The sequence below is a fragment of the Macaca fascicularis genome, chromosome X, assembly GCF_037993035.2.
Source record: "Macaca fascicularis isolate 582-1 chromosome X, T2T-MFA8v1.1".
NCBI lineage: Eukaryota > Metazoa > Chordata > Mammalia > Primates > Cercopithecidae > Macaca > Macaca fascicularis.
Window position 1 is genome coordinate 78,018,380 of NC_088395.1, and position 9,053 is coordinate 78,027,432.

The 9,053-nt window shown below is 44.6% G+C and overlaps 1 pseudogene; it reads right to left on the bottom strand.

The window, feature by feature from the left end:
* Window positions 1–2,665: 2,665 nt before the first annotated feature.
* Window positions 2,666–3,677, bottom strand: LOC102117853 (zinc finger CCHC-type and RNA-binding motif-containing protein 1 pseudogene; annotated as a pseudogene).
* Between the last annotated feature and the right edge of the window lie 5,376 nt (window positions 3,678–9,053).

Here is a 9,053-nt window from a genome sequence, read left to right on the forward strand (position 1 = left end):
TTGTATTTCTTAGTAGAGACGGGGTTTCACCATGTTAGCCAGGATGGTCTCGATCTCCTGACCTCGTGATCCACCCGTCTCTGCCTCCCAAAGTGCTGGGATTACAGGCTTGAGCCACCACGCCTGGCCTATTTATTTTTCAAATAAATCTTTTTAATATATTTTTTTTGGGGATGACAACAATAGTATTATTATGATAGTATTAACTTTTCTTATTTTTATTGCTTTTATCAGTTAAAAAAGTAATAAACGGGTATTCTTACAAAGTTAAACATATAGGAATACACAAAGTAGAAAATTAAAGACTCTCTAATCCCATTCCCCTATAACTACCTGCAGATAGAATGGGAAGATTTCATCATAAATACAAAGAAGATACATGGAAAAAAATGGACAATTATTAACTCTAGGAAAAATATAATCATAGCATACTCCTCGGCTCAGAAGTGAAAAGTATTGGCCGGGCGCGGTGGCTCAAGCCTGTAATCCTAGCACTTTGGGAGGCCGAGACGGGTGGATCACGAGGTCAGGAGATCCAGACCATCCTGGCTAACACGGTGAAACCCCGTCTCTACTGAAAAATACAAAAAAAACTAGCTGGGCGAGGTGGCGGGTGCCTGTAGTCCCAGCTACTCGGGAGGCTGAGGCAGGAGAATGGCGTAAACCCAGGAGGCGGAGCTTGCAGTGAGCTGAGATCCGGCCACTGCACTCCAGCCTGGGCGACAGAGCGAGACTCCGTCTCAAAAAAAAAAAAAAAAAAAGAAGTGAAAAGTATTTACGTGGTCATTAAAAAAAATACATATGGATTCCCCCCCTCCTTTTTTTTTTTTTTTTGAGAAGGAGTCTCGCTCTGTTGCCCAGGCTGGAGTGCAGTGGCACAATCTTGGCTCACTGCAAACTCCGCCTCCCGGGTTCACGTCATCCTCCCACCTCAGCCTCCTGAGTAGCTGGGACTACAGGTGCCCGTCACCACGCCTGGCTAATTTTGTTTTTGTGTTTTTAGTAGAGATGGTGTTTCACCGTGTTAGCCAGGATGGTCTCTATCTCCTTACCTCGTGATCCAACCGCCTCGGCCTCCCAAAATGCTGGGATTACAGGCATGAACCACCGCACCTGGCTGTAATTTTTTTTTTTTTTTTTGAGATGGAGTCTTGCTCTGTCACCCAGGCTGGAGTGCAATGGTATGATCTCGGCTCACTGCAATGTCCACCTCCCAGGTTCAAGCGATTCTCCTGCCTCAGCCTCCCAAGTAGCTGGGATTACAGGTGCCTGCCACCATGCCCGGCTAATTTTTGTATTTTTTAGTAGATACCATGTTTCACCATGTTGGTCAGGCTGGTCTCGAACTCCTGACCTCAGGTGATCCACCCGCCTCGGCCTCACAAAGTGCTGGGACCCAAAATTTTTAACACAGCCACATTGGGAAGATTGAGGAAGGTAGGAGAAGTATAAGAGACTGAATAATTCCCCTTTATTCTTTTATTAAGTGACAGAAATATATGTATTGTATTTAGCAACATGTATGCACATATGAGCAGTTTCTTCTAGGGAATGGAATTTGGTGCTATGGGTAGGGCAGACAAATAACACCTGTGTTTGATTTTAAGCCTTTTAGAGCTATGTTACTTTATATTTTATAGGTATTTACAATTTATTTTATAGTTACTTTCAATTTATCCAGATTGGGATAAAGCTGCAAGAAATATGATGACAAAACACCCATATTTAAAGACAAAATTATCTTGAAAAGTGTATTAACATAAATAACAATAAATCATTCAACTTTTCGGTCTTCAGGAAGTTTGTGGGTTTTTTTTTTTTTTTTTTTTTTTTTTTTGAGATGGAGTCTTGCTCTGTCACCCAGGCTGGAGTGCAGTGGCGCAGTCTCAGCTCACTGCAAGCTTCGCTTCCCGGGTTCATTCCCTTCTCCTGCCTCAAGCTCCCGAGTAACTGGGACTACAGGCGCCTGCCACCATGCCCGGCTAATTTTTTTCTATTTTTAGTAGAAACAGGGTTTCACTGTGTTGGCCAGGATGGTCTCGATCTCCTGACCTGATGATCCACCCACCTCGGTCTCCCAAAGTGCTGGGATTACAGGCATGAGCCACCACTCCTGGTCAATTTTTTGTATTTTTAGTAGAGATGGTGTTTCACTATGTTGGCCAGGCTGGTCTCGAACTCCTGACCTCGTGATCTGCCCACCTCGGCCTTCCAAATCTTTTCTCAGCCAGGCGCGGTGGCTCACATCTGTAATCCTAGCACTTTGGGAGGCCAAGGCAGGCAGATCACCTGAGGTCAGGAGTTCAAGACCAGCCTGGTCAACATGGTGAAACCGTGTCTCTACTAAAAATACAAAAATTAGCCGGGTGTAGTGGCGTGTGCCTGTAATCCCAGCTACCTGGGAGGCTGAGGCAGAAGAATCGCTGGAACCTGGGAGGAGGCAGAGGCTACAGTAAGCCTGGATCGCGCCACTGCACTCCAGCCTGGGTGACAGAGTGAAACTCCATCTCAAAAAGGAGAGAAAATATATCATTTTTCTTGGGATGACAGTAATAGTATTAACATGATAGTGTTAACTTTTCTTATTTTTATTAAAATCAGATCATCAAGATTGTTACTAACAAATCTTAATTTTTATTACTGTGCTAGGGCAAGATTTTAATCACTAAGTTTCTTCCTCATCATGGAAATATGTGCTTTTCTTTATCCTTGGGCATCTTGAATCATCTTGTTCTTCAATTTTGGCTTGCTGGAATGCTGTGGCCTGACTCAGGCTGTCAAGAGCAGGATTCTCCCCTTCATCTTTACTTTCTTCTACTTCCTCAATTTCTTCTGATTCAGGAACTTTCTTTTTTTTCTTTTTTTCTTTCTTCTTTGGAGGCCCACGTTCTCCAAGCATATTTTTCGGACAGGCATAACTTAAATGTCCACTTTCCCCACATTCATAACACTTGGATTTATCAAAGTAGTTTCGCCTTCGGATGAACACAGCTGCTCTTCCATTGTCAATAGCAATGCTTCCTCTTGTTTTTGTTTTTGTTTTGTTTTGTTTTTTGAGATGGAGTCTTGCTCTGTCACCCAGGCTGGAGTGCAGTGGCGTGATCTCCGCTCACTGCAACCTCTGCCTTCCAGGTTCAAGTGATTCTCCTGTCTCACCTCCCTAGTAGCTGGGATTACAGGCACGCCACCACACCTGACTAGTTTTTGTATTTTTAGTAGAGATGGAGTCTCGCCATGTTTGGCCAGGCTGGTCTTGAACTCCTGGGCTCAAGTGATCCGCCCACTTCGGCCTCCCAAAGTGCTGGGATTACAGGCATGAGCCACTGCAACCAGCCAATGCTTGCTTTTATCACTCTACCAAATAACTGTTGTGTATTGCCCTGGTACAGTTTTGTGCCGTGTTTATGCAAAAATACAATAAATGCAACCCCTTTACTCTTCCTGATATCTTTATCTTTCATTATGGTAACCTTTACAACTTTGCCATAGTTGGAAAATATCCGCTACAGGTCATTGTCAGGGAAAGGGCAAGCTGGATACATACACTGTGCTCTTACTTGGAGCCAATCCACCACTCATTTCTTCAGGTGGGGCGGTCCTGGGAGACCAGAAGAGTGCGAGCCCTCGGCTCATTTGGGGCTCAACCCCACCTCAACCCCGACTCTTCATAGCCGCTCGCAGCAGCCTTGGCGTCACGGGTCCTGGGACTCATTTTTACACTCCTCTTTTTCTTCCTGGCCATTCAGTGATTCAGTTCCTTAGGACTCAGTCCTAGGATTGCTCTCTTCTCATATAACTCTTCCAGACACCCTCAATTATGTACGTGACTTCAAATATCACCCCCATACAGATGACTCACATTTTAATCTCTAGGCCATATCATTCCTCTAAGGCTCGAATCCAGTAAACATGTGTTTGCTATTATTATTACTGCTGCTACTATTCCTTTTCTTCACTGAAAGCTTTTTTACCTCAGCATGTTAGGAAAGTTAGATGACTTTTTTATTGAAGGGGGGCGGACACATCTCCAGTATCCAATTTTATAATGTTTTTAAGAAAATAGGATTTTCAGCCGGGCACAGTGGCTCATGCCTGTAATCCCAGCACTTTGGAAGGCTGAAGCGGGTGGATCACGAGGTCAGGAGATCAAGACCGTCCTGGCTAACACGATGAAACCCTGTCTCTACTAAAAATACAAAAAAACTAGCCGGGTGTGGTGGCAGGTGCCTGTAGTTCCAGCTACTTGGGAGGCTGACACAGGAGAAAGGTGTGAACCCGGGAGGCGGAGGTTGCAGTGAGCGGAGATTGCGCTACTGCACTCCAGCCGGGGTGACAGAGCGAGACTCCGCCTCAAAAAAAAAAAAAAAAAAAAAAAAAAAAAAGGCAAGAAAGAAAATAGGATTTTCTTGACAGTCCGACAGTCAGGTTTTGCTCCTCTATAAAGTGATAACATAATTACCACACAATTGCATCAGCTTCAGGATTAAGGGAGACTATATTCACCTGATGAGGGAGTACAGTATTCTGTACAGAATACCACTGTGCTAGGCACTTCTACCCACATTATTTTATTTAATCCTCACACTTGCTCTGTGAGGTAGGTATTATTATCACAACTTCTTGTAGATGAGGAAACTAGGGAACAAAATATAAAATAGCTTGCCTGGGGTCATACAGCTACTGATTAAAACCTCAGGCATTGCTAAGAGCTGTCCTAGAGTCATTTGAAAACATCTAAAACCTAAAAACCTAAAAGGGATCTTGGAAGAGGATCTTGATATGATGCACCTCTAGCCTAGCAGAGTTCCTTTGACAAAACTTAACTGGGGAACAGGGAGGCTCTTGGTTGATCAGTGATATCTTAACATTGATGTAAGGCTTTTCCAAATAACCTTTACATCTCTGATCACCTGCTCTCTAACCTCACTGAGATGCCTAGGTACTCCACCTCTCAGTTCATCCAGATCAAGTAATTATCTCCCAGTTATACTAGTTTTCTCTCCCACACTCCATGAACAGCCACTCCAATGTTACTGTCTCTGAGACCCCTGCCTCCATTATCCTCTTTCTTCCTTTCTGCTCCCAAAGTCCCAGAAACTGCTAGAGGGAGAACCAAGTAGACAAATATAAATTCATGCTGTCCAATTTCAACTTGGCCCTTGCAGCTGCTCAGCAACCCTTTTATTTGACTCATACATTCCCTGGCAGTCTCCCACAGAGGCTGTTCCAGACCTTCCTCTTCTTAAATTCCAGCTCCTCCTGTTCTACTCCTTCAGACTAATCTGTACACTTTCATTAGATGCTTGAGAATTCAATAACATTGTTTTAAGACTTTTTAATGAAGAATTTATAACATGTATAAAAGTAGACAGACTAGTATAATGAAAATATTTCAGTATATTTCTCTAAAAAGTAAGAATTATTTTTTAAAAAATCATTATAATATTAGCACACATAAACAATAATTCCTTCATATCAGATACCAAGAAGATACCTTCATATCATCAAATACCAAGTATTTATATACATATGTGTATATATATATACACACACATATATATTTTTTTTTTTCTGAGATGAAGTCCCAGTCTATCACCCAGGCTGGAGCTCACTGCAACCTCTGCCTCCCGGGTTCAAGCAATTCTGCCTCAGCCTTCCGAGTAGCTGGGATTACAGGTGCCCACCACCACGCCCAGCTACTTTTTGTATTTTTAGTAGAGACGGGGTTTCACCACGTTGGCTAGGCTGATCTCGAACTCTTGACCTCAGGTGATCCACCTGCTTCGGCCTCTCAAAGTGCTGGGATTACAGGCATGAGCCACCACACTCGGTCTATATATATATGTGTGTGTGTGTGTGTGTATATATATACATATATGTGTATATATATGTGTGTGTATGTATATGTGTGTGTGTGTGCGTGTGTGTATATATATATATATATATATTTAGATGGAGTCTCGCTCTTATCTGCCAGACTGGAGTGCAGTGGCTCAATCTTGGCTCGCTGCAACAACTGTTTCCCGGGATCAAGGGATTCTCCTGCCTCAGCCTCCCAAGTAGCTGGGATTACAGGTGCCCGTCAGCATGCCCAGCTAACTTTTGTATTTTTAGTAGAGACAAGGTTTCACCATGTTGGCCAGGCTGGTCTCAAACTCATGACCTCAGGTGATCCACCTGCCTCGGCCTCCCAAAGTGCTGGGATTACAGGAGTAAGCCACCATGCCCAGGATTATTTTTTTTATTTTTATTTTTTTTTATACAGAGCTTCACTCTGTCACCCAGGCTGGAGTGCAGTGGCCTGGTCTCCACTTACTGCAACCTCCACTTCCCGTGTTCAAGTGATTCTTGTGCCTCAGCCTCCCAAGTAGCTGGGACTACAGGTGCACACCACCACATCCAGCTAATTTTTTTTTTTTTTTTTTTTTGACACTGAGTATCACTCTGTCGCCCAGTCTGGAGTGCAGTGGCAGAATCTCATCTCACTGCAACCTTCGCCTCCCAGGGTCAAGCGATTCTCCTGCCTCAGCCTCCCAAGTAACTGGAATTACAGACATGTACCAACACACCCAGCTAATTTTTGTATTTTTAGAAAGATGGGGTTTCATCATGTTGGCCAGGCTGGTCTCAAACTCCTGACCTCAAATGATCTGCCCACCTCAGCCTCCCAAAGTGCTGGGATTACTGGCATGAGCCAGCATGCCCAGACACTTTTTGTATTTTTAGTAGAGATGGGGATTCACCATGTTAATCAGGCTGGTCTCAAATTCCTGACCTCAAGTGATCCGCCCACCTTGGCCTCCCAAAGTGCTGGGATTACAGGTGTGAGCCACCATGACCAGCACAGGAACCCTTAATTTGAAAGTGACATATACTGGAGCTGGGCACAGTGGCTCAGGTCTGTAATCCCAGCACTTTGTGAGGCCCAGGCGGGCAGATCACTTGAGGTCAGGAGTTCGAGACCAACCCAACCAATGTGGTGGAACCCTGTCTCGACTAAAATCACAAAAATTAGCTGGGTGTGGTGGTGGCCACATGTAGTTCCAGCTACTTGGAACTTGGGAGCCTAAAGCAGGAGAATTGCTTGAACCTGGGGTCGGTGGGGCATTGGGGGGAGGCTGCCGTGAGCCGATATCATACCACTGCACTCCAGCCTAGGTGACAGAGCGAGATCTCCCTCTGAAAAAAAATAAAAATAAAAAATAAATAAAGGTTCTCTTTATCTCATTTTTTCCTTGCAATTTTTTCATTGAAGGAATTGGGTTATTTTTCAGTAGAGTTTCACACAGTCTGGGTTTTGCTGATTGCAACTTTGTCACATAATTTAATATGTTTCCTTGACCTGTGTGTTGTATATATTGATAAAATTGTATATATTGATAAAATCAATAACATCTTGGCCAGGCGCGGTGGCTCACACCTGTAATCCCATCACTTTGGGAGGCTGAGGCGGGCATATCACAAGGTCAGAAGTTCCATACCAGCCTAACCAACATGGTGAAACCCCATCTCTACAAAAAATACAAAAATTAGCCTGGCGTGGCAGTGGGTGCCTGTAGTCCCAGCTACTTGGGAGGCTGAGGCAGGAGAATTGCTTGAACCTGGAAGGCAGAGGCTGCAGTGAGCAGAGACCGTGTGGCTGCAGTCCAGCCTGGGTCATAAAGTAAGACTCCGTCTCAAAAAAAAAAAAACAAAAACATCTTTTTGTTTGTTTGTTTGTTTGTTTTTTGAGACAGACTCTCTCTGTGGCCCAGGCTGGAGTACAGTGGCACAATCTCGGCTAACTGCAACCTCTGCTTCCTGGGTTCAAGCGATTCTCCTGCCTCAGCCTCCTGAGTAGCTGGGACTGCAGGTGCCCGCCACCACGCCCGGCTAATTTTTGTATTTTTAGTACAGACAGGGTTTCACGATGTTGGCCAGGCTTGTCTCAGACTCCTGACCTCAAGTGATCCGCCCGCCTCAGCCTTCCAAAGTGTTGTGATTACTGGTATAAGCCACCATGTCTGGCCCTACATTGCATCTTTTATATTCATTGTCCTGGGGTTTTTTTGTTTGTTTGTTTTTTGTTTTGAGATGGAGTTTTGCTTTTATTGCCCAGACTGGAGTACGGTGGAGCAATCTTGGCTCACTACAGCCTCTGCCTTCCAGTTTCAAACGATTCTCCTGCCTCAGCCTCCTGAGTAGCTGGGATTACAGGCGCCCGCCACCACGCCCGGCTAATTTTTGTATTTTTAGTAGAGACTGGGTTTCACCATGTTGGCCAGGCTGGTCTCGAACTCTTGACCTTGTGATCCACCCACCTCAAGTCCCCAAAGTGATGGGATTACAGGCGTGAGCTACCACGCCCGGCCCCATTGTCCTGTTTTTAATGGTAACCAAGGAAATGGAAGGTGTCTGACTTGGAAAGTGACTCAGGAAGGAGCTGGGACCTCTTTAACAAGACTGAAACACATGGTTGGGGTGAAAGCTTAATAAATAGTAACGAAGGTCCAGGCAAGATAGGAGGGGTGAGGGGCCATGTAGTGTCATATTTCTACTCAGCTGGTATGTAGAATATGTCAGGCAGGGAAGCAGTTGGGCTGAAGACAGAACTGGAAAAGGAGAAGTAGCAGTTGAGGCAGCAGCTGGGATTATTTATCAGGGGATTACTCTACACCATACCCTGTTTTCTAAATATATCTTATTAATTCCCAACTCTATGCCTTTGCCCAGGATGTTTGTCCTGGTTGGAATATCATCTCCTTTCTCTTCACCTATCCAAATCCTACTTATCTTTTTTTTTTTTTGGAGACGGAGTTTAGCTCTTACAGGTGTGTGCCACCATGCCTGGCTAATTTTTTGTATTTTTAGTAGAGATGGGGTTTCACCATGTTGACCAGGCTGGTCTCGAACTCCTGACTTCAAGTGATCCACCCACCTCAGCCTCCCAAAGTGCTGGGATTACAGGTGTGAGCCACCACGCCTGGCTTTTTTTTTTTTTTTTTTTTTTTTTGAGACAGAGTCTGCTCTGTCATCCAGGCTAGAGAGCAGTGGCGTGACCATGGCTCCATGGC